Raw genomic sequence first — 26,675 nt, 5'->3', positions numbered from 1 at the left:
TGCAGTAGTTTAAGAAATGCTTACAAATACAGTAAATGACAGGGTAAAGAGATATTAGAGATGTGTACAAAAAGGTATGTGTAGCATGGGTAGTTAAATTAAACAGTAGATAAAAGACAGTAAATGCAAGGAATGCTGAAAAACAAATTCAGATTTGACTGTCAGCCATGTTTGACATCAAGCAAACAAATTAGGTCTAGGTACGTTTTCGTGTTTTGATTTTACCTCTCAGGTATAGCTTCCTGCTTCAGTCCTACTCTAGAGACTCGGCCACTGTACTTAAATCCCACTTAAATCTCCTACTTGCCATTAGATACCAGGATGGTCCCACGAACGTTCCTGAATCTTTCACTAATCCTTCCCTGTTGAATCAAGTCTTAGAAACACAAATATATATTTTAGTGCATTTGGACTTAAAAAAACAGTACTGTATTTGTCCCCTTACAGATTTCTTCTTTTTTGTCAGATTTAAATCTTTCTGATCATCAAACCAATTTTACTATTAGACAAAGATAACCTTAATAAATGAAAAAAAAAAAAATGACAAAAAAATGGTTTGACTCGTTTCAAATAATGCCATTTATTACAGGGAAAAAGCTATCCAAACTAAACTGGCTCCTATATGAAGTAATAATATGCCTAATAAAGTTTTTTCCATCCTTGTCGGCAACAACTATCGTCAACGATTCCTGCAGGGTGCTTATCTTGGGGGTTGACATTTTCTGTCAAACCTATAGGCCAGGCCACTCCATACTATAGCTAACCTTTCAGTATGGGTTATGTGCTTTATAGTCTTGAATGTCCACAAGTTAACCAACAATGGACATTTTAATATTCTCAAAGAGTTTTATAGAGTGTGTACTTTTCTATCTTTAAGACACATCTGCTTTCTTCCTAGCTCCTCTGAGACAAAGTGAGTACCCTTGATAGTACCAAAACTCCCTCATTTTATGGGTCACAGTCTGGAGGACAGAAGAAAGCATTACTAGTAGAATGAAAAACATGTACAGTGAAGCATATGCCCCCCCACAGCATATACCTCAATTATTGAACAATTCTGAATGTATTATCCTTTAGAAGTCTTTTGCAGTACTATACAGTGTCCTTCAACTAATAGTTGGTAGTAGCCTTCATAGGAGCCTGTGAAGTAATGTCAGAATGAATGCATAGCTTAATGCCAGTGCCAGTAGCATTATTACAAATAACCAATATGGTGCTACTAGATGTATGTGGAGAATGTAATATGTATTTTCTGTCTAAATATCTTCTGTGGGGAAATAAATGACACTTTAAGAAATATTATAGATTCTCGTTATATTTAGTTATATTTCCCCTTGGAAAATCTGTATAACAAGGATTGTTCCAGACATTGTTCAGCACACCTAAGCATAATTTCAAACAGATGTTTGGAGAGGAAATGTATAAAGAATTGCATAAAATGACCGTCTGCTCTGCTAAAAAGAAATCTTAAATGCTTCAAATGAGAAGCCAAAACCAGAGAGATGTGGAAAAGAATGAAAAACCACTCCCAAGGACCGAAGAGTAGTCAGAATGGCAAGATTACCCATTCATTAGCTATGAAGATATGAAGTCAAGTTTTTACACGACACCCCAAAAAGTCAGTTTATAATGCTTAAAGAGACATGGTGCAACATTTTACGGATTGGTGAAATAATTCTCCTATTTTGATCAGGATAGTATACTGTAAGTAGAAATCAAGCTACATCAAATTGAGAAGGCAGTGAAGAATGGTGGTTTTGGAATAATGTTAAAAGGATTTCTCTTTTAGTCTACTTTATTATACCTAAAGAGGTCAACAAGAAATTGACTTGAAAATGGAGTTTTGACAAAAATTCAGAATGACTCTCTGTGCGTCTCCCGGCCTTCCAATCAGCATCTTGTCCGTCTGATTCTCCATCCAATCACCTTCCGACGCCTTGTTTTTAAAGGAGCTTCTACCGTGTTCATCTTTGCTTGTCAGCTGAGCTCATCCCTCCTCCACCCCACCTCCACCATCTTCCTTCACATCTACTCCTGGCTTCCTTGCTCCCTGGCTGCCAATCCACCACCAGTGTCGGATCAGGGGGAAGACATATTTAAATCTAAGCCTTACAAATGATCATCTTAGCTCATGTCATTCTCAACATTCATGTCTTCCTCCCAGGTCCGGGTGCCAAAGAAATAACCATGTCATTTCTCATCATTTAAGCTTTTCTAATTGCCATCCCTCTCTTTGTGAGTCTTTTCAGATTGAATTGCCATTTCAACTAGACAGCAACCCCCAACACAACTGTTAGTGAGTAGTGTCTTGGTTCCAGGCCAACAAGGTTAACTTTATGGAGTGGCCATCCCAATCTAGACCTTCTTCCTGCAGAAAACATGTGGCATGACATGAAACATCCTCTGTCTGAGGTGTCTTCTGAGGTTTGGGTTTGGATCTGTGAAAATACCATCATACAGATTTGGAGCTGATTTTAAATCCACTGCAAATATTTAGAACAAAACTGTAATTCCCTTGAGGTACTTTGACCCTCATTTGAGTCCAACCCTACTTGGAAGGTGAGGTGAGATGTGAATGAACATGGATGTGAGTGATCATGGTAAACCTGTACAAAATGGTCATCATGACTCCTACGGTACCTGCCTGGCTCCCTGTTTTACTTTGGATTGCTTTGGTGTGCTCAGCCCTTTATTATGGCTTGTGGTTCAGGAAACAATGGAAAGGCTGGCCTGGTTTGTTACCTTGATGATTGTTGTGGGAAATGTCTTGCTCTCAACAAGAATTACCAATAGCAGGTAACTAGCATGACTCTATGATGTTAGCTGCATGGACCCTATAGGCAATGGAATTATGAACTCTAATTAAGTCAAGCCTACAGAGAACTTACTGTGACAGTTAAAAGTTTATCTTAAGCTTGTTCAACAGTACAGTTATCACTTGAAAAATGACACAGCCTGAAGCTAAATGAATGCCAGAATTAATTAAAATTCAAAGAATGCCCACGCAACACTCATACACTGCAGTTTGGTGACATTTCCACTGAGTTGATCCTGACCTAATGCGGCTGATAGAGTACCCTCCGCATATGTCACAAAAATCTTCACAATCTTAACATTACCACATTCTCTCCCCACCCTCACCACTTTTTTTATTATTTAAAATATTAGGCTCTGTTTTAACCAGGTGCTGTGAAGTGACAAATAATTACTCTACAGAGAATCAAGTTATGCAGTTATCTATTTTGGTCAAGTGTGCAAATTATTTAAGCTTCTTAGCTGCTTTGGTAACTTAACAAGATAGCCTTTCTACTTTTCATAATGCAAGACTTAAGGTTGCAGCGTTCATTAACCAAATACACAATAGGTCAGCTCTAATAACATTGCCAAAAGCTTGCCTGTTGATCAATTAAAGTTCCTGTAGAGGCAAGCTGAAAAATAAGAAAATGGTAATGGAAATGGATTAGCAACAAGGAAGCAAGTATACCACATAGACCTGAAAAAAAAAAAAAAACATGTATTTATTATTATTATTATTATTTCCTTGTATTTAAAACAAGAGGAAACTCAGGAGACCTCAGACAAATGAAACTCTTAGGAGAGCAACTGAAACTATAGGGGAACCAACCCTAAAGACCTATTATTTTGCTTTGCCCAAGATTCTTTTTAATTCCCCTTAGGTTCATAAAAAAGATAGGGCCATGATTAGCTAGATTAGGAAAACAGCACCAAATACAAAGACTGATAATTCCTGGAAATCACGGGAGAGAATACATCCTCAGCATTACCTTAGCCGGCCCTGGTTATAAATTGTTGAGGACACACAATCAATACTTAAAAAAACCAACCTTTTTCTCTATTCAGCTGCTTTGCTGTGACACCAAACAAGATGATTGCTTTACTTGAAAGTTTAATTCATTCTCTTAAAGTCTGATATCCTGCAGCAAAATGCTGATTCATTCTGTTAATGGAAGTTGCACAATACTGTAAATGTGTTGCACTTCTCTGCAGCGCTGATTGAAGACACTTTTTTTCTCATTTTGAAGGATTGTAGAATTCTGTCTAATGTTGCAGCTGAGTTGCATTGCATTTTATGTAGATTTGCAATACAACTAGCAGTATTTAGGGCATCAACTTACTTTCAGTCAGAAAATTTATATATTTTTTTCAAATATCACACAAATAAGATTCAAATATGTATGACTGTGTTGTGCAACATTAGGGTGGTTTGGCTATGAATCGCTAGTAGTACTAACAATAATAATACTAATATGCTAATAATAAGTAATTAATAAAGTTAGTAATTTTAATCAAAATTAGTCAGGGCACCACCTTATTATAATTAACACCCAAACAGCTTCAGTCTGTGTCAGTTATTGTTTTATGAATACCTGCCTGGTGAAGTCTGGTATTATAGAACAATAGATGGAGTGAATTCACGCACTGGCGTTTTCAAACAGCAAGCACTACACACATACAGAATTAACACAAACAAATGTTCTACAAAAAACAAGAATTTATTTACAAAATACTTTCAGTCATTTAATGTTTGTTGAGTTTAAGTAAAGCTGAAAAGAATAAGGAAGACTAATAAACTATGGGGAAAAAGTAGTACTAAGGAACAAATGAGAATAAGCTGAAATCAATAACCTAATACACGATGCAGTGGTATCACCGTTATAACCAGGGTTTGTTTTGAGGGGTTTGGAATGACGTCAAATAGCTATAAAACTAATAAAGGAAAACAGTTGGTATGTGTTCGAACAACCAGATAACAATGCAAAGAGAAGGGTAAATAAAACACTGTTTTGATAAAATGTTTCCAAAATATTTTGCTGAATTGGAAATAAATTACCTTTTAAACAACTGATGTTAATGTTAACTAGCCATCACAGTGGATTGATGGACTACCAAGATGGCAGCAAAAAACGGATATAGATTTACAATTTGGCTGCCTTTAAAGCAGGCGTGATGATGTCGCATCCAGTTTCAGCCTAATAAAAAAAAAAATAATGATGTAGTGCTAACAAAACAGGCTCATCTCTACTTTTAGGGTTTTTGGCTATCAACTATGAACAGTTCTAATGTTTGCTCTTAGTTCATGGTCTGCTGCTGACAAGCAATATATTTTAATTGGGTAAGAATGACCTCACATGAAAACATTTTAACAGTAGCTACCGTGTAAATAACCGCCAGGTGTCCTTCTTAATATTCTGATAGGTTGTAAGTACATACACTGCAAGTACCTGAAAACTAGTGACCTCATCTTAAAAACCAATCCCTGTAGATACCCTGTAACTGACACATTGGTAGCTCTGTAAGTACCCCCTATTTACCCTTGTTAAACCCAATACGTTCTGCCTTGTTGGAAACAGATTTGAATAGAGTAGCCAAAAAATTTATTAAAGTAATAATAGCATTACTTAAGCATATTTTACCTCAAGTAAAAATTATTACTATTACTTAATTAACTGTTATGTTTCACTTTCCATTTAATTTAATTGTTAAAGGCCTTTCTAGGGACAGGTGTTGCGAATTAGCCATGCTATAAAGACCAAGATGCAGGCATCAGATTGTTTCAAGGTAATGATCTATGCTTATTGTTTCTGCCCCTGTCAAATAAACATAAAAAATACTCAATAAAAAAAAGGATTTCAGTAGAAGTATATTGCAAATTGACAAACTCAGAGAGAAACACATTTCCAAATATGTTTTTTTCCACAAACCAGTACTTACAGTTTCTAATGTATATACGTTACAACAATGCAAAACACTTCCAGTGACAATATATAATATATTATCACCTGACCTCCAAATGGCACAACAGGCTAAGAAAATATAAAATAACATTGGAACATTGAAGCTTATGTGTGAAAAATAATACATCTCAATTTTTCATCAACTGTAGGTGTGTGTCTGGTGCAGTATCGGTTAAAGCATGCTTGATCTTTATTCAGCAAAGTAACTAGAAGTGGGTAGAGTAGCCAGAAATTGTACTCAAGTAAGAGTAGCGTTACTTCAAAATAATATTACACCAATAAAAGTGAAAATGCCGAAGAACTACACCTAGAAGTACACCTTTCAAAAAGGTAAATATACCTAAGTAAATGTAACTAGTTACTACCCACCTCTGCTTAAAAGCCATAGGTACAGTGCAGGCCCCTTTCAGATACCCCTTTACCAAATACTAATCTGGTACCCTGTAATTATTTACCCTAACAGTACCCCTGCAAGCACTCATGTGTGGGGTAACAATGACTTCATAATACAGCCCACTCGCTGTTGGTACCCTGTGAGAACCCCCCAGGTACCTCTGTAGGTATCCCCAAAAATTATCCTGTAGGTGCCTCTGTAATTCTCCATTTTGATTAAGGAAAGTCGCAGTAGTTACCCTGTAGGTACTCTCTAAAAAAACACTGTAAGTATGGAGTAGCAATTGTTATATTACAGACAAGGGTAAGGCAACCCCCTAATACCTCTCTTGGGCTCGTTCAAGTACCCAGAAAATGCCCCATATTCTTCCCTTAATACCCCATACCATTAGTAGCTTGAAACTACCCTATAAGTACTCGTACTCATCGTCTTTCGCTTTATCCGGGACCGGGTTGCGGGTGCAGCAGACTCAGCAGAGAAGCCCAGATATCCCTCTCCCCAGACATGGGGGGAGCCCAAGGCATTCCCAGGCCAGCCGAGAGACATGGTAGCTCCAGCGTTCCTGGGCCATCCCCTGGGCCACCTCCTGGTGGGACGTGCCTGGAATACCTCCCGAGGAAGGCGTCCAGGAGACATCCGGTATAGATGCCCGAGCCACCTCAACTGGCTCCTCTCGATGTGGAAGAGCAGCGGCTCTACTCCGAGCCCCTCCCGGATGGCCGAGCTCCTCACCCTATCTCTAAGGGAGTGCAAGGCACCCTACGGAGAAAGCTCATTTCAGCCGCTTGTATCCGGGATCTCGTTCTTTCGGTCATGACCCAAAGTTCATGGCCATAGGTGAGGGTAGGAACGTAGACCGACCGGTAAATTGAGAGCTTTGCTTTTCGGCTCAGCTCTCTCTTCACCACAACAGACTGGCAGCCCTGCAGGAGTCCGACATGCACCGGGAACAGGTACGATTTAGTGCGAACCAAACTCCTGCTCCGCTTGTACAGAGACCGGATGGCCCCTAGTAAAGGGCCCCTGATTCCATACTCCTGGAGCAACCCCCCACAGGGCATCACGAGGGACACTGTCAAATACTTTCTCCAGGCCCACAAAACACATGTTCTGGGGACTCCTCTGGAACCTCTGGAGATCATTGTGGAAAGTTGGATTCTTCATAAAATGAAGAACATTATGGAGAACTCTGAGCATCCTCTTCATGAGACTGTCCTACAGCAACAGAGTGTCTTCAGTCAGAGGCTTCTTCAGATCTGCTGTAAGACGGAGCGCTACAGGAGATCCTTCCTGCCCACAGCCATCAGCATCTACAACGGCTCTTTGAAGAAACCTACATAATATGAGCTATAATAACATTTAATTTCCCTTTGGGATTAATAAAGTATTTAGAATTTAATTTAATTGAATGTGGACCAGATGGGCAAACTCCCATGAACCCTCGAGTACCCTGTAGCGGGTATAGAGCTGGTCCAGTGTTCCACGGCCGGGACGAAAACCACACTGCTCCTCCTGAAGCCGAGGTTCGACTATAGGCTGGACTCTCCTCTCCAATACCCTGGCGTTGGCCTTACTAGGGAGGCTAAGGAGTGTGATCCCCCTGTAGTTGGAACACACCCTCCGGTCACCCTTCTTATGAAGGGGGACTACCACCCCAGTCTGCCAGTCCAGAGGCAATGTCCCCTATAAGTATTTACAGGTTATTTGTGGTGTACCCCGTACATATTGCATAAATACCAGTCTGAATTAAAGCTTTCTGCCAACAGAAAATATTGAGTTACTGTGCTGCAGTGCATCTTACTAAATTACAGGACCTATTCTGGATGGTGGCTAAAACAATCTTATAAAACGTTTTATAAATATTGAGATCTGCCTGAGTCATTTAAGACTTCAGAGGTGTATCTCTATTACTACCGGAAAAATCGAAATTGAGAGTTGAATTGACTTGAACTTGAACTCCAGTTAGGGTTAGGCACTTCTACTTGTCAGGATTACAAACAGGCATACATTTATTGGGTGATGACCAAGCATCTAGTTGTGAGAGCATTGGGAGTAGGAAAGGGTTGTTACACAATGTTACCTCTGTAAACCTTCGTGATTGGTTTAACATGACAGAAACACCATTCTAGTCACGTAAAAGATGGTGAAATTGTTGTTTACATAATATTTTTTCCAATAACGTTCTACAAAGGTATCTTTGATGCTCTGTGGCTGTTTCTCAAAAACAGGATTCCACGTATCTCTCTAGAGACAGCTCAGACTGTCCTTGACTTCCTGTGTTTGTTGTTTCTTTCATTTTATCCCTCCCCCTCAGTGAATTGTATTTTGATGTGAATTCTATCAATTATGCTCATTAAATCTAAAGACTGACTGGAGAAAGGCATCATCACACCAGACTGCTTACAGGTACTGGCCATTATTCGTGAATTACTAACAGTCTGAGCTAAAAATAAGACAGCTACCCATTCTGACAATATAAATGCCTATGGCTGAGAAGCTTAGAAAAAAATACATCTTAGTTATCCTCTTAATGAGAAGGAACATATATTTTCCCATGCTTTTCTAAATATATACATTCATTTGTGTGTAAGTAATAATGTTATACATTTTCAATAGTTCTAATGTAAAGTATCTGAGCCAATATGGCATGTACATGTACATCTCTATAAGTTTCTGTCATATTTCTTGTGGCCGTCTGGACCCACATGCAGAAAAAAACTCAGAGAACAGTGGACGGTTTAGGTTGTTTGTTAAGCTAGGCGGAAATAACAGACAATATGTAAACCTCTCCTGGGAACCGGAGAAGTGCAGGGGGATTAAACAGGTCAAGTAAGTAACCAGGCTTTCGACAGCTAACCAAAACTCTGCTGAATGCTTACAGTCTGCGGGGAAGCCAGGGAGATGGCTGATGAGTCTGGAGAGGGTGGGGAGGCTGCTCAGGGGACCGCCTGGCGCCTCCGTGGTCTGGACGAGGAGGAACCGTTGGAGGGTGTGCAGGATGCGCATAAGCGGGGCAGGAGCACCGAGTGAGGCGGACCGCCAGCTGGGGCTTGATCCGGAGTTTCTTCAAGTTAGGAAGTGGTCTGTCACCACCAAGGAGTGTGGCTTGGTCTGAGTCCTAGGAGGAGCGAGACAAGGAGGAAGGTTATTTTCCTCAAGAGCAACAAGATTCAAAGAACAAGGGTGAGGCCAGATAGTTGTACCACTGAAGGGCAAAACACTCAGGCAAAGAAGTGCTGCCAAACCATCCTCTTATACTCCTCCAGTAATCACCGGAACGGGCCACACCTGTCGCACTCCATTCACACAACCCCGCAGCACCTGGCAGTGGAAGATGGTTAGCAGCAGACAGCCCAAACTCCAGACTCTGACAGTTTCAAGGTTGAATATTCCTGAATGCATGATTTATTTAAGCAATTCAACTTGTTTATTGCTGTACTGCATACAGAGTGGAAAGTGTTAATATCTGTTCATTTTGAAGATTATGGCTTGGATTTGCCTCCACCTGCCCTCATCTGTGAAAAGAACAGTGTGCCAGTGCCAAACCTTCCAATTCCAATGTTCTATGCCAAATGACAGTCAAGCTCCACGGTGCCGAGCAGTGAACACAGGGCCTACTACAGGATGTCAGCCCCTCAGGACACACTCATGAAGTCTGTTTCTAATGGTGTGGTCAGACAAATTCATGCCAGTGGCCCGCTGGAGGTCACTATGTAGGGCTCTGGCAGTACTCATCCTGTTCCTCCTTGCACAAAGGATCAGATACTGGACCTCTTGATGTGTTAAGTACCTCCAACGGCCCTGTGCAGCTCTCCTAAAATAACTGCCTGTCTCCTGGAATAACCTCCATGCTCTTCAGACTGTGCTAGGAGACACAGCAAACCTTCATGCAATGGCACATATTGATGTGCCATCCTGGTGGAGTTGAACTGCCTGTGCAACCTCTTTAGGTTTCAGGTATTACCTCATGCTCATCTGACCAGTAGTAACACTACTGAAAAGCAAGCGGCCTCCACGTGCAAACCATTCCTGTTTTTGGGTTTGTCTCCTTGTTGCCCCTTTAGTTCACATGTTGTTAATTTCATCAACACCAAAACAGCTGACACTAATTAACAAACATCTACTACTTAACCAACCAGTACCAGATTTCTCCTTTCACTTCAGCAACTTAGACTATTATGTGCAGGTCTATCATATAAAGTAAGACTAAAAAAACATTTAAATTACAAGTTGGAATATAACAAGGATAATTAATACCTTTGCAAGGCACTGTATATATGTAGGTGTGTATGCATCTGTATGAGTCTGTGTGTTTGTTTTAGTGATTTGTGCCTAGCATTTCAGGCATTAGCAATTCAATTTAGTTTATTTATATAGTACCAGTTTACAACAAATGTCTCAAGGCACTTTATAAAAAAGAACAATTCAGTTTATAAACATAAATATATACTCCGTTCAATCCAGTCTTACAGACCTATTCAAAGTAAATTACATGCGTTCCAGATCGATTGCAGTCATAAAACATACAGTCAAGTACAGTTTATTATTCTAATTGGTTAAAGGTTTTCTAAGGAAGCAGCAGCTTGTCTTTTAACTCTCAGGTTCCAAACAGAGAAAAACTGAAGAGTTGTTTACTTGGGAGTACTCTATTTGTTCACCAACGTTACTTCAACCATGTTATATTTGTTGATGTTTGGATTTGATTAGAGTCTGCTGGGCAATTGCAGGGCGATTGGAATGTAGTGTGCAGGCCAAACAAAATCCGACATCCTCTTTGACCTCTTACATGTTATGTTTTGCTTATATTAAAAGTGCTCAGAGCCCCAGATCACTTTGAACCAAGGCAACATAGTAATAGAAATCTATTACACAGTAATAAATTTCTGTTTAATTCAGCTTTTTCAATCTATTTGCCTTCCTTTGATGTGCCTCCCCACTGATATCATGTTGTGAACCCAAGAAACCCTCAGTAAGGCATCTAAATATTTGTAACATATTCATCAAATAATGTGTTGAGTATGTATTTATGATTCATATATCACCTGTCAAAACATTTTACTCAATAAAGCATCTACCCAGTCATTTAGCCAGTCCACAAAGTATATAGTGAGTCCCTAGGCTGCTTGCAATTTTAGCACTTGTAGCCCAATTGTGTTGAGTTTCCAGTATACACAGTTGTTTTTAGACGAGCCTCTGCTAGTAAAAGTACTAAATAGATAAAATGGGATTTCTTGTTGTCAAGGAGAACAGAAGAATGCCTGTCTGTGCTAACAGATGAACCATATTTTGAGTTAGAACATTTTATGAAGAAAAATAAATGGATGAAAAAATTAAAAAGTCAAATTTATGGATACAGACTGGTTAATTGCCCTTTTTTGTTCAGACTTCATGATTCAGCTGAGTGAAATATTACTTTATTTATTTTCAAAACACACTGTCGCGTTCAGTCACACGTCCACAAACTCTCTGCCTTGGTCAATTTAGAAACATTAACTATGTCAAGATGTATTTTGTTCATCTTTAAGAGGGGGAAGCCATATATCCATCAAATGTAAACTTGAGATGCCAAGTTTGGTTAGGTCTATTTGATGTAACACAACGTTGCTAGCCAAGCATTTCGAAGCCAATTTATAATTTTTTTTTTTTTTTGCTATGCAATCATGCTTCCTGTTCCATCTGAGTTTTTTTTTCCTTCGTGGTTTGATTTGTTGGCATCTGTAAGTGTTTTGGACTTCTTTCATTAAGTACAATTTTGTTGCAAACACTTTAAGTGCAGATGGGTCCTCCAAACTACACACACATTGAAACAAAGGAATGTATGTAAGACGCTCTGCATCATAATGTAGCAATTTGCATGCAAAATACATGGTTCAACGGAATCATATACATTAAAATTTGAAAGGTATCCTTGAGGCACTTGACAAATGACTGTGGCTGTTAAAGTCAGTTTGTGACTAAACTACAGTAATGATTCCCAACCGAGGGGTACTCGTACACCTAGTGGTACGTGAGCACATTGCAAGGGGTACATGGAAACATTAAATATTTAATTTCCAAGATGACGGGCAGATATCAACAGATAGTAAAGATGATTCTTGGATGTGTCATGTTTTTTAGGACCCAGGTGCAAAATACACCAAGCTTTTATCAACCAAAAGAGCAAAAAAGGCACAACTACAGGTGGGAAAGATAAAAGCAGGTGTGTCATTGCTGTTCTCCTGTACGATGCTCCGATACTGGGGGAGACAGAGAGAAGTAACAACAAAATTGAGGTTTAACTTATAAAAAAAAAAAACTAAGTAAGACTGATATAGTGTTCCTAAATATTATTATTAAGTGTTTTGTTGCAAATTTTTTCTTAATGTCTGTTTATTAACTTATCCAAGGGGGGCGCCCCACCCCAGCAACAAGGTACTAATAGTAGTTTTCACAATTTATGTCATATATTTTATTAGATCATGTAGTGAGCGATATCTGTCCCCGCGTTGTCGCTACTCTACTTTCTCCTGCGAGGAGCAACAGGGCTAACTCTCCTGCTCAGCGACAGTACAGGTACACAAAATAGCCCATGTGTTTCATGTCCAGCAGCTAAAGTCGAGTCACCACAGAATAAAAGGTTTTGACCTGGCTTGGCTGTCGGAGGTTAAATTATCCCCCAGGCTCTATAAGACTGACTTTGGCAGACAGACAGACAGAAAGAGGAGAGGCAGTTGAAACAGATAAAGAAATTATATATAAATACAATAAGTAGAAGATGAACAAAGAACATTGTACAGTCAGAGAAAGCTATGGGCCTGGCACTGGGCCTATAAAGTATTTATAGTATTTATATATATATATATATAAGTATATATATATGTATAATATATATATACTCGTACTCGTTGTCTTCTTTATCCGGGACCGGGTCGCGGGGGCAGCAGACTCAGCACAGACGCCCAGACGTCCCTCTCCCCAGACACCTCCTCCAGCTCCTCCGGGGGGAGCCCAAGGCGTTCCCAGGCCAGCCGAGAGACATAGTCCCTCCAGCGTGTCCTGGGTCGTCCCCTGGGCCTCCTCCTGGTGGGCCTGGAACGCCTCCCAAGGAAGGCATCTAGGAGTCCCCTCTGGTCCCCAAACCAGACCCCCTCCGGCCCTTGGCTGCGCCTAGAAATCCTGTCCATAAAAGTTATGAACAGGACTGGTGACAAAGAGCAGCCCTGCCGGAGTCAAACATGCACCGGGAACAGGTCCGACTTAGTGCCGGCAATGCGAACCAAGCTCTTGCTCCGCTTGTACAGACACCGGATGGCCCCTAGTAAAGGGCCTTTGATTCCATACTCCTGGAGCACCCCACACAGGTCATCACGAGGGACACAGTCGAATGCTTTCTCCAGGTCCACAAAACACATGTGGACCGGTTGGGCAACTCCCATGAACCCTCGAGTACCCTGGTCTAATTTAGCCATGAAGCCCTGTATATATATATATATATACAGTGTGAAGGTTCAATCAGCAGGGTAAGAGCACAGTTTTGCTCAAAATATTGAAATGCACACAACATTATGGGTGACATACCAGAGTTCAAAAGAGGACAAATTGTTGGTGCATGTCTTGCTGGCGCATCTGTGACCAAGACAGCAAGTATTTGTGATGTATCAAGAGCCACGGTATCCAGGGTAATGTCAGAATAACACCAAGAAGGACGAACCACATCCAACAGGATTAACTGTGGACGCAAGAGGAAGCTGTCTGAAAGGGATGTTCGGGTGCTAACCCGGATTGTATCCAAAAAACATAAAACCACGGCTGCCCAAATCACGGCAGAATTAAATGTGCACCTCTACTCTCCTGTTTCCACCAGAACTGTCCATCAGGAGCTCCACAGGGTCAATATACACGGCCGGGCTGCTATAGCCAAACCTTTGGTCACTCATGCCAATGCCAAACGTCAGTTTCAACGGTGCAAGGAGCGCAAATCTTGGGCTGTGGACAATGTGAAACATGTATTGTTCTCTGATGAGTCCACCTTTACTGTTTTCCCCACATCCATGAGAGTTACGGTGTGGAGAAGCCCCAAAGAAGCCTACCACCCAGACTGTTGCATGCCCAGAGTGAAGCATGGGGGTGGATCAGTGATGGTTTGGGCTGTCATATCATGGCATTCCCTTGGCCCAATACTTGTGCTAGATGGGCGTGTCACTGCCAAGGACTACCGAACTATTCTTGAGGACCACTATCCTGCAAGAAGAATGGCTTAAAATCCCTCTGACCACTGTGCAGGACTTGTATATGTAATTTCCAAGACGAATTGACGCTGCATTGGCCGCAAAAGGAGGCCCTACACCATACTAATAAATTATTGTGGTCTAAAACCAGGTGTTTCAATTTCATTGTCCAACCCCTGTATATATATATATATATATATATATATATATATATATACAATCTCAATACTTATTGTCTTACAACTTTACTCCTGGTATTTTAAGTGTTTAGACAATGAGATTAACCACCTTGGTCCAAGAACTTCCTTGGGACATTTTGTCACAATACTGCTGTAAACTGGAGCATCTCATTTTTTTTCCATGTGCCTGTGGTAATACTAATGAGATTAGGACTCTCTAAAACGACAACAGTTGTGATGAAATTGCAACACTCACACAATACAGCCACATATACAGAGAAACACTCATTGTATTTGACCCCCAAGATATATTAGCCATAGCTTCAAATATGTCTTTTGTAGAGGTTACCATTAGCTGCTAATAGTGGCGGTATTTCACAGGTGGTGACAACTTGGTAGCATCAGACATATTGGGTGATGACCAAGCATCTAGTTGTGAGAGCATTGTGAGAGCATTGGGAGTAGGAAAGGGTTGTTACACAATGTTACCTCTGTAAACCTTCGTGATTGGTTTAACATGACAGAAACACCATTCTAGTCACGTAAAAGATGGTGAAATTGTTGTTTACATAATATTTTTTCCAATAACGTTCTACAAAGGTATCTTTTATTAGCTGCTAATAGTGGCGGTATTTCACAGGTGGTGACAACTTGGTATCATCAGACATATTGGGTGATGACCAAGCATCTAGTTGTGAGAGCATTGTGAGAGCATTGGGAGTAGGAAAGGGTTGTTACACAATGTTACCTCTGTAAACTTTCGTGATTGGTTTAACATGACAGAAACACCATTCTAGTCACGTAAAAGATGGTGAAATTGTTGTTTACATAATATTTTTTCCAATAACGTTGGTAGCATCAGACATAATAAGGCTGGTTATCACAGGCTGTTGACCATTGAGATAGCTTTGGAGCATGGGATTGCCTGAAAATGATGTAATCATAGTCACTTAAAAATGTTCCTTATCAAATCAATGCTGGAAGGGGAGCTTTGTACAAAAAAAAAACTCTAAACTTGCTTTGCAAAAACTGCATTTTACTTGACATATTGATTTTACAGTTAGACAAAGTAAAGCAATGAAAAAATTAAAATGGCTGACAGTGAATGCAAATATATGAATGTATGTAGAAATCAGTTATGTATTTATTGAATTTAAACAAATTAGTTAAAAGTGCATTATGATATTAAAGGTATGCATAGCGATTTCTGAAATGTGTGGTACTGTATTTCAAATGCAGAACGTTCATTCAAAGATAACAGATTTTCATAAGATGTTACCTTTCTTAAAACTGTCATTGGTTGTTCTTGGTGCCTTTTTAGGAAGGGCTTGTGGTGCTAATTTGAAATAGGTACTTTATGCTGAAGCAAACTATAGGTCTTAAAACCCGTCAAAATTTATTTTGGTTGAAATTACAATGCTACAATGCCTGAATTTGTGTTATTACAATGCATTATTCTCTAGCTAGCCAACTTTGTATCTGACAACAAGCTTGGCAACATTTCCATCTTAATGACAGAAATGTTTTGTTCATTGGTGTATTCTGCTGGCCACTTGTAGTTTTTTTTAAAGTTTACTTTGGATTAATAAAAGCTTGTATCACATTTTTCCATGTCATGGTTTTTTGAAAAGATGCACTTCATTTTGCAAAGTCAAGATAACTCCCTTTGATGGGTTTGGAGGAGTGCATACTTATCTTAATGTGCATGTGCCAGGGTTCCTATAGAATATCACACATTTCCAGACTCATCTCTAAAAATTTATTTGTCTTATATGTGCATTGTAAAATATATAATACGAAGATTCTCTATGATGTTACAACAGATGTTTCCACAGCATGCAGGCTTTTCATATGCTACCAGCTAAAAACAAACTGGAAAGAAAAAAGGAGGGAAGGACACAGGAAAGAGGCAGGTCACAATGAAGAACACAAGAACACAATAAAGGAAGAGAAGAATAAAAGACTAAAAAAGGAAGGACATAGGTAAGGGAATGGAAGAATGAAGGACACAATGCAGAATGAAATGAATAAAAAAAGTAAAGGACAAAGGACATATAAAAAGGCATGGAGAAAAGTACACAATGAATAGAAAAAAAAACAAAAGTGAGGGAAGATGGAGGGCCACCAGAAAGGAATGGAGATGGTACACAAGGATGAAATTAAAGAGAGAAAAATGACTTATAGAAGTAATGAATTAAGGACTCAAGGAATCAAAGAATGAAGCTCACAGGAAGGGAATGCAGTCAGGGAAAAAGGCATGAAGAAAAGGGAGGTAGGATACAAAAAAAGGAAGAAAATTAAAAAAGATGGACAGGAACGGAAATAGAGAAAGAGGAGAATGTAAGGATTGATATAAGGAAGGAAGTTGACATAAAAGCAAGAAAGGAAGGACATGAGGAAAGCAACGATGCAACATCTAAACTATACTGTGGAGAACACAGGAAGTAAAATTATTTTCCGCACTCATTTCTTTCTTTTCAAAATCTATGCTGAGCTGGAAAATTTTAAAATCAAATTCCATACTTAGGAGCCCTGCAGTCTGGGAAAGTCTACATAGGAACCGGTGCCAGGATCCCTGCATCTCCATTCCAATGTGTTCTTTCTACACATCTGTTATTCATACAGGGTCAAATTAAATTTGACTTAATATACATTGAAATATTATTTACATATGGTTTGGGTCTTTTCCTGATTAATAAAGGGAGTGCTGTAATTGTAAGGTTAGATGAAGCGTAATTCAGTACATATTTAAAGACATATTCCTTTAACGCTGTTAAGGAATGCATGCAGTATCATTTTGAAATCGGTTTCAGTAGACAGTGACATATGTAAAGGCTATAGACTGGGAAGGGCCTTCATAAAACTGTTCTCTTGGGATCAGGTTTTAACATCTCTGCACATGGTACCCGCTGTCAGGTTATTCTATATTCAACTCTCTGGATGTTCTGGGGATGCTTGGCTACTGGACGGCTATATTACACCCTCTGGTGTGTCGATGTATCCTCCCTTCCCCGCCCAGATGAGAAGTTGTCAGATTTATGGTTATGGATGACTTGCAGAATCTGTCACCTTAGCCACAGATGTTTAGTCTCACAGTGGGAGAGGAGAGAGCAAGTGGAAGAAGGAGAACTTTTACCCAGGGTACACTTGAAGTGATTCACTCCATTTGCACATACTTGTCAAACTGAATGGCGCAGAGTGGAAAGCTCATCTTCTCTTCACAGCTAGCTAACAGGGCATGCAATATAGCCAGATATGGCTGCTCTCAAGGCAGTCATTTTGCAGGAGTCAGCTCATTTTCCTGATAAACTGAATAATTTTCATTCAACCTTGTATATGATTAAGCGCTTTGCAAGAAATGTGTACCACTTGACCTTTTTTACGTTTTGTCTATTTACAACCATGAAAGAAACATAATTATCTTGTAATTTTATGTGATACACCAACACATACTAATGCACTGTTTTTCATTTGAAGATCTTTTTATTCCAAATTTGAAAAGTATGGTGTGCATTTGTACTTACCTGCTTTACTGTGACACCCTAAAAATGTGCAACTAATTGCTTTCAGAATCCAAACTTGGAAAGAGTACATCTTGACAGCAAACCTGCCAAGACATGGCTGTCCACCTACGTTGATAGACACGACAAGCAAAGCGTTAATCAGAGAAGCAACCAAGGGATCCGTGGTAACTCTGGAGGAGGTTTGGAGATACACAACTCAGGTGAAATAACCTTTTGGCAGGTCAAATATTTGTCCTGCACTCCACAAAAGTGCAATGAGCATAATTAACAAGAATTTATTTGAAACAGTTGTTTAAAGAAGGGTTGCTTTCAAAAAGTGAGAAAAATGTCTCATATCAAAGATTTCAGTCTTGTCCTTACCAGGCACTCATGGGGTTTGAAAGGATTTCTCAATATGATCCACTCCCTCAATGTGTGGATGGCATATGTTGTGTGCAGCTGCTTATCCTTTCATAAAGGTTACTCTTCTTTTTCACAGTTTCTGCTGCCAGAGACATTCACTTGGCAGTTCATTGCTTAGGGCTATCTTGTTCATCCTTGATAGTAGTTTTCACACTCCTTGGCTTCTCTACTTCAGTTTAATGTGAAGTCTTAGGGTGATGGACTCGGGGTGAAATCCTCCATGCATTGTAAGCAGTGTTCTCTTCTTGGTATCAGTGGCCTTTATCTCCTCCTCTGGCAGGGTTTTTTTGTATCAGCCAAATATCTGAGAACCAGCAGAGCTGGCTGTTTGGAACCTTACTTGCTCTTTTTAGGTACTCTGTTGGCATTCATTTCTATATACATATCCCCTGGTAAGATAGATAACTGAACTACCGTAATGCTACTTTCTGGGCATTTAAGTTGATGTGTTCCTTGTAGAAAAGGTGACTGCTATCAGTGGAAACCTGGCTGGACTGAAATATGGTATCCTTATACTTAAAGGATGTTCAGTCAGTTGTTTAGCTAAATATTTTGGCTTCATGAAGAGATTTAAAAAAAATGCAAGAGGCATTGTTATTAATATTACTTCTTTTGAGGTCATATAGGGTGAAAAACATTTAATCATGAACCCTAGAATATCACAATTAGTACCTGGAAAAGTTGTTACAACTCAGTTGAACATTATTTTCTTTCTTCCTTCTTTGATACCTTCTTTGAACTGCTTGGATTCTTCCCTTTTACAACCTTGCTATTATGTTTGTACTTGCTCTGTATTTCAGACAAAGTAGGACAAGAGCAACTAGCAGCTTTAAGACTTTTAAGTGCACACAAATATGCATTGTTAGACTTGTTTTGGTTCGTGTTACCTAAGATATAAATTGACTGAACTTATCACACTTTTCTGCTGATAATGATCACTCTGAGCACTTTCACACTAGAATGTCATTTATCCACCCATAGTCACAATTATCATGTTTTCATACACCAGTACAAAGCTTATTAGGCTATTTTGGGTAAGTATCTTGCCCAAGAAAAAATTGTCAGTTGACAAGGGAAGATGGGAACAAACCCACAACCTTTTGATTTCTGAGCATGGCAATTGGAAGATTGTGTCTTAGTAATTTTTTGTTTTCCTTCAGTTATGAGTTATGCCATATTCCAACAATCAACATATCTTTGGTTTTCCTCCCTTTAAAACTGTGATTTGATACAGTATTTCCTCAACATTAATTCCATATTTTTTACTTCAACATTAAGCAATTAAATACACTCTTCAGCAATACTGAATGATTCCATATATTCTTGCACTTGGATTGGCTTTTTTGTAGCAAGTGGTGCAAAGACTTGAGAATATGTCTGCTGTTCTAGTCTGGAGTGATCTTCTGTTGTCCGGTAATTAGTATGTTGCTACACTGGTGTTACACTTTTAATTCCTACTTATTGATCAAGCCATGTGCCTACTGCTTTTAGCTGCTGATATTCTTCACACAGTAGCTTCATTGTTTTACATGCATGATTATTGTCAATAGTTGGATGTGACCTTCTTGTGGTCTCGGCTTGTGCCTATTACAATGGACCCTAAAACTGTGCAGTTAGGATTTAATGAAGAGCCACTAGTTCCCTTTCAGTCCTTGCACTTGATAAAACACATTAGTATGGAGATTGTTCTCTTGAAAGACACAGCTAAAGACACTCTCGAAACATGACACAACTGTCAGAGCCAAAAAGACTGATTTACCCCAAGAAGGAACCCTCTTCAATATGAGGCATTAAATAACTGCAGCCTCATTTCAGTGTAGAGTCATATTAATCCATAAATGGTTACATGCAAGACTTCCAGATTCTATTTGCAGTAAAAAAAAAAGGGTTGTGAGCACTCTGTCTCAGATTTCTCCCACTGGTATACTATATTCAGGGTTCCCACACGATTTTACTTTACAAAATGTTGCTTTTTCGGGTGCAATGTTCCAGAGTTCTAAGACCTGTAAGGTCACTTTAAAATCAAAGCTTCAAAGGAAGAAGGACATATGGAAGTGTAATGGGGCACAATCAAAGGAAGGACAGAAGGAAAGGAAGGACACAAAGAGAAAAGAAGCAGCACAAGGATGGTGAAGAGGAAGGCCACTAGAAAAAAGCATGGAGGAAGGACACAAGGAAAGTAAGAAATAAATTGAATTTAGAAAAAACACGAGGAAGGTGAAAAAGGAAAGGCACTGGAAACAAAATGCAGGCAGGACACAAGGACGGTAAAACTGAGTGAAGTTGGGTAGGACATAAGGAAGAAAACACAAACGAATGAAGACAGGTCACAATGAAAGTCAAAAGGAAGGACACATGAATGTAAAGACATAAAAAGGACATAAAAAGGACCGAGAGAAAGAAATAGAGGACACAGAAACTGAAACAAAATTTCATACTTTTCAAGACTGTGCAGGAACTCTGTAGGGTAAACAAATACACACAGAGCATTTTTTTTCCCTGCACTTTTCAGGACTCTCCTCCACAGCCTCTATTGACCTACTAAAGCCAACTGAGGCCGAAGGGTCAGTCTCGTTTTGAGTTGTCGAGGTTAAAAAGAGTCAATCCAGCGAACAGCTGGTCAGGCTAAGTGGAAATTGACATCTCGGATGAACTAACATTTGGCTTGTGGGACGGCTGGCCTGGTTTGGCATTTAGTGACATTTGCCTTGCCACAGCAATGCATTTGGGAGGTCAGAAGAGAAGAGCATAAAAAAACTCCAAAAATGGCAGGGTGTAATTATAGATTGACAACTCACAGGGGATGCATTAGCCAGTTTATCTCTTGACTGAATAGTGGACAGAGAGTAATACTAAATTAACTGATAATAAGTCAATTATTGTTAAACTCCTCTGTAGCATAAGGTGTGGCTCTTAATGGAGTTCTAATGGAAACTAAATTTAAATGTGAAGCTTAGTTTTCACTGGGTTTTCTCAAGTGACTTACTGTAACAACAGAAGACTGTAAATGAGTCTCAGGGCAGGTATTTAGGGTGGTAAAACTCCCGGGATCAGTAACGCATCACTGTCATTGCAAAACTCATATGTACCTGCTGTGACAAACCCAGATGGCATAAAAATTGTCTTCTACATTTGGTAGTGGAGAAAAAAAAGTTGCTGTCAAATTATTGAGAAATCTGTAAATGTAGGGATTCAAACAAACCCATCAAGCAGTAAGAACTTGCCATTCCTTGTTAGTACAGTTATTTTCCTGAGAATCACAATAAAAAATATAAATGAACAAGTAAGTACCTGCTTGTTAAATCATGGATTAGCTGTGTTAAACCAAATATTTTAGATGGTGGAGTGAAATTTCACAAACCACACCCAGGTCACTGCAATGCATGAATAAATACAAAAAAATCCTTAAAAAGAAACGGACCAACTATGATCTAAAGAACATTAGAGAACAGATGAAAAACAGTCATTGGCAGTGATCAGTTTTTAAAGGGTTTCAAGTTAATTTCTTAGGTGCTGGTGCTGTAGTAAACTACAGAAAAAGTCATTATCCTTCAATGGAGGATAATGGCATGAAATCGCTCTGAAACTTCCCAAGATTAACCGGGCAGCAGCAGGTTAGACTGGGGAGTATGTTCTCCCACACAAGAACTATCAGCAACCATGCCCCGGAGGGATGTTCTGCAACTATGCTGAACCATCTGTGAAACTCATGAAGTTTGCAGATGACACCACTGTTATTGGCTGACCCAGGACACTGATAACTCCCAGAGCTTAATTTAACTATGTTTTTCTCTGTTGTAACACATATTTATGCAACAAAAATATTTTTATTTCACTTCTTATACAGATTTAAAATGTCTTCATTGAGAGCAAAATGGAATCAAAGTTAAATTCCTTGCTTTTGTACACAAACGTGGCAAATAAAACCGATTCTGATGTTAATGAAAAGTTGAGTGGAAGTGTGGTAGTAACCGCAGTTTTTGGAGGAGTCTGTACTTCAGCAGCCACCACACACATACGTATCCAGGAGATGGGCTATTACTTCCTTAACCCCTTTTAGATTATGGTCACAAATCCAAGTCAAACTGCTTCTGGTCCTAATATTGGATGAACTACATCTGGTTAAAATTTTGCAATATCAAGGTTCATTTGAAATTCTGTGATGATAGAGCAGCAATGACTGCACAGAAACATGCCTTAATTTAATTTTAATATCCTTTTCAGTTAAACTGGCATTAAGAAAATAACCTACAAACCAGAGACTGGAAATCTTAATTACTGTCATACCTAATTCATCTGATGTTACTAATTTGCACCATAAATACATTTATATTCATTTTGTGGGCTATGATATGATAAAATAAAAACAATTTCTTCAAAAATTCTAATCAGCTTGACACCAGAAACACTAATATGTAATTTCCTTGAATGATCGTAAACAAATTCAGGTGTGCAGAGCCACAGGCTGACCACCTCCATGCCATTCCACAACGATGCAGTAATTCATGCAAAAGGAACCCAACCTGGTATAGAAAACATCGACTGTAATAAACTGTCACCAATATAGTAATTTGTTAAGATGCATCATTATGTCTACCATACACTTTTTGTACTGAATATCTTCTGGGCAACCTCTATAAAATAAATTGTTAAAACTGGATTTTTAAGATCTTTGCTGACTGTCCATTTGCCTTCCCGAATTTTGTGATTTCCAAATGCACCAGAACTTTCTTCAACTCTGACAGAACATTTGACTTAATAAATTCATTTGAAGCAAGTGCCGTGTATCACATCATAATAGGACAGACTATATTTTGAAAAACACGTTTCCATTCTCAAATATTTCTGCTTGCTGAATACCATACATTCTTGAGTAGAAGAGGCTAAAATATTCAAAGGAATAAGTAGCCAAAAATTCAGCATTCTCATGCAATGAACATGAGGAAGTGAACATAACATAGTAATACATTTCACATTGCGATTTCAAAAGTTCTCTGACATTGAAGCTTTAATTTTTAAGAGTAGAGAGAGCCGAATCTTTTAAAAAGTGATCAAAGAGGGTTCATCTAAAGGTTGATTGTTTACCCACTTAGATATTTTAAAAATCTGAGATTTTTCAGGGGTTCTCAAAGTTCATGTTTAAAGGTCCGAAGTCCAAGTCACTGGCCGACACCAAGTTACAGTCCAATACTTTGTAAAAAAAAAAAAAAAAAAACAATGCCATTAATATGCTTAAAATGGGGACCTTTACAGTTATTAAATAAAACACACTACATTGCTTCTTTATTGCACTTGCTCACCGGTGGTGTTGTGATACTATATAAGCTTGACATTTGACCATTTTCCACTGGTCAGGTCCCTAGTCCATCACATGGCAACTCCGCTTTTGGAGTGTGGGAGGAAACCAGACTAACCACATAGATTGGGAGAACATGCAATTTCCAAAGGGCAGGCTGCAGCGTGTCATTTGGTCTGCTGAGAAGGTGATTGGCTGCAGTCTACTGTCGCTCCAGGAACTGTACACCTCCAGGACCCTGAAGCGGGCAGGGAAGATTCTGGCTGATCCTTCCCACCCCGGTCACAGACTCTTTGAGACTCTCCCCTCTGGCAGGAGGCTGCGGTCCATCCGGACCAAAACCTCATGCCACAAGAACAGTTTTTTCCCATCTGCCACCAGCCTTGTTAACAAAGCCCGGAAACCACCTTGACATTCTCCCTTTCCCCCACACCCCCCTTTTTTGCTGACAGGACACTTGTAACTTGCAACTCTATGCGTTACATTAATGCTCAGCTTGGACTCCTGCTTTACTTGCACTGCCATTCTTGCACACTGATCACCTGCACTGTTGTACCGCTCTTGCATCTTATACTGCTCTACTTTTACTCTCACTCACTTAAAACTGTGCACATATATTTATATTATATTGTAGATATGTTTATACTGTTTAATTTGTATTGTATTGCACCGACTATGCCAAAACAAATTCCTTGTATGTCCAAAAACGTACTTGACAATAAAGCTTTTCTGATTCTGATACAGGAAGGCCTCTGGCAAATATTTGAACCTAGGATCTTGTTGCTACAAGGCAACAGTGCTTATGACTGTTCCTCTGTGCAACCAATGTTTAATACCAGCCACAGATATTTTGTTGTAACACCAGATAACCTGGTTAAGAAAGCTGCTATAATTTTGGACCAAGAGTCCTTAAAACGTTAATAATGTCATCAGATATATATATATATATATATATATATATATATATATATATATATATATAAATACAGGTTTCTTAAACTGGGTACAAATGTGAATTTCATAGTTGCCCCGTATTTTGAAAAGACTAAGCGTTCACACTAACAGACTAGTTTCTGTTTCATGAATCAGGGAATTGGGATGACACACTTGACAACTGCACCTGCTGAGAGATCACATGCTACAGGACTTCTTTAGGCAACTAAACTTAACAGAATGCATCAATCTGACTGGGGAAACTTTCACAAGGGTGACACAAAGGTAACAGTTTGATGTAGCAAAAATACAGTAGGTGGCAGTATTAGAAGATATTCTCAGAAAGGGTTATATTTCTGTTAAACTGCCACATAAAATGAAAAAGATGCAATATAAAATATGCAAAGTTAAAGCCACAAGTAAATATGACGTTTATAATGTTGACTGTATTCTTTATTTGTATTCTGTGTTGTCTGTATTCTTTATGTGAAGAGTTGGCACATTTAATATGGGTTAAGGGGGCTTTTTTCTAAAATTGTAATATTTCTATCTCAACAGGAAATAGTATAATTGTTTGGGCTGGATCATGTGAAGAGACATTAAGAATGTATAATAATGTATAATAAACAGGTTTGTTCTATTTGGACAATACTTCTCTCAGAAATGTCAATTTGTTAACTTACGTTTTGCAAATGTATGCAATATGAGAATCATTTAAGTGATTTCAATACGGCTCTTAATTATTTACTATAGTTTAGTCCTATATATCTCTTTGTTGTTTTTTTTTGCTTCATTTATTTTCACTTCATGATTGTAAGTAGTTAGGTGATAGCTTGTACTATGCCCAGTGCATTAATGTTTTTAATTTTGTATAATTACAAATACAGTTTAAAAAGAAGTCGGGTCACAGCGGTTATGAAGTTTGAGCTTCTGTTTTTCATTGGCTGTCAGTAACAGTTGGGTTGGTGATCAGTTCAAATATTCAAGAATGTGTGCATGGCTGCCACTGAGATTGGCTCAGTTCCCCTCACACACTTGCAAACTCCAGTCTTCACCTCATCCCACACTAACAGATTTGTGTACTGCCTCCTCCTGCCAACTGACCACAACTAGTGGAAACTGATGCAGGTTTTCTTCGACTGGGAATCGAGGGTTTTAATCAGCAAAAAAAATCAAGTAGTGTGGCCAAAGCTTTATTCAACACAGATAGGGTCTTGCATTATACAGAGCATAGATGTCTTGCTTGGTGTTCAAACCTGAAGCATTTTGCCAAGGTGCTCTGCTAACCCTAGCATATGTGCTCGGTTTTGGGGGCTTGTCATTTCACATCTTTGTAGTTGTAGTGTGACATTTTGGTTTGTTTGAAGGTACAAAATGGAAACAAGAAGAGATGAAAAAGTAATCCATGGATGGGAATTGGCAAGGGGCTGAATTGACCTAGAGCAGTTGTAGTTATTGTTTGAATACCAATCTTACATACAAATGTGTTCCCCTTCTTCAGAAAGTTAACACTTAGCTTTTAAATTTGTAATTTCTAGTTAAGGTTAATGGTCTGGAAAATTATGAGCAAATTCTTTTTTATATTAATTTGATTACAGCTTTCAAGCAAAATAAAATGCTTTTTGACAATTGTTTTAACACCTGAAAGTGCTAATGTCTGACATTGAAGTGTACTCAGCTCTCTAGTTTTATAACAATCTTTACTTATTTTTGTTTGAAATTGCTACATTTTGTTGAAGGGATTTAAGTGTTTGATACCAAACTGTGGCCCATTTAAACAAATAATGTTGAAGGTCATGACAAGATTATGATCTTGGTTTATACCCTCCTGTCTTTTCATCTCTGTAGGCCTCAAATCAATAATTCCCTGTCTAGTTTTGAGTTGGGATGAGACATTAAACTTTTATCTTTTTCTCATCTGACCTTTAGAACAACAGGCATCATGCTTGAGGAAATACTCTGCAAATCAATCAGGACAGCTCTT

This window comes from Girardinichthys multiradiatus, chromosome 24, assembly GCF_021462225.1.
Source record: "Girardinichthys multiradiatus isolate DD_20200921_A chromosome 24, DD_fGirMul_XY1, whole genome shotgun sequence".
Classification (NCBI taxonomy): domain Eukaryota; kingdom Metazoa; phylum Chordata; class Actinopteri; order Cyprinodontiformes; family Goodeidae; genus Girardinichthys; species Girardinichthys multiradiatus.
Note: the sequence above shows the minus strand (reverse complement) of the source record.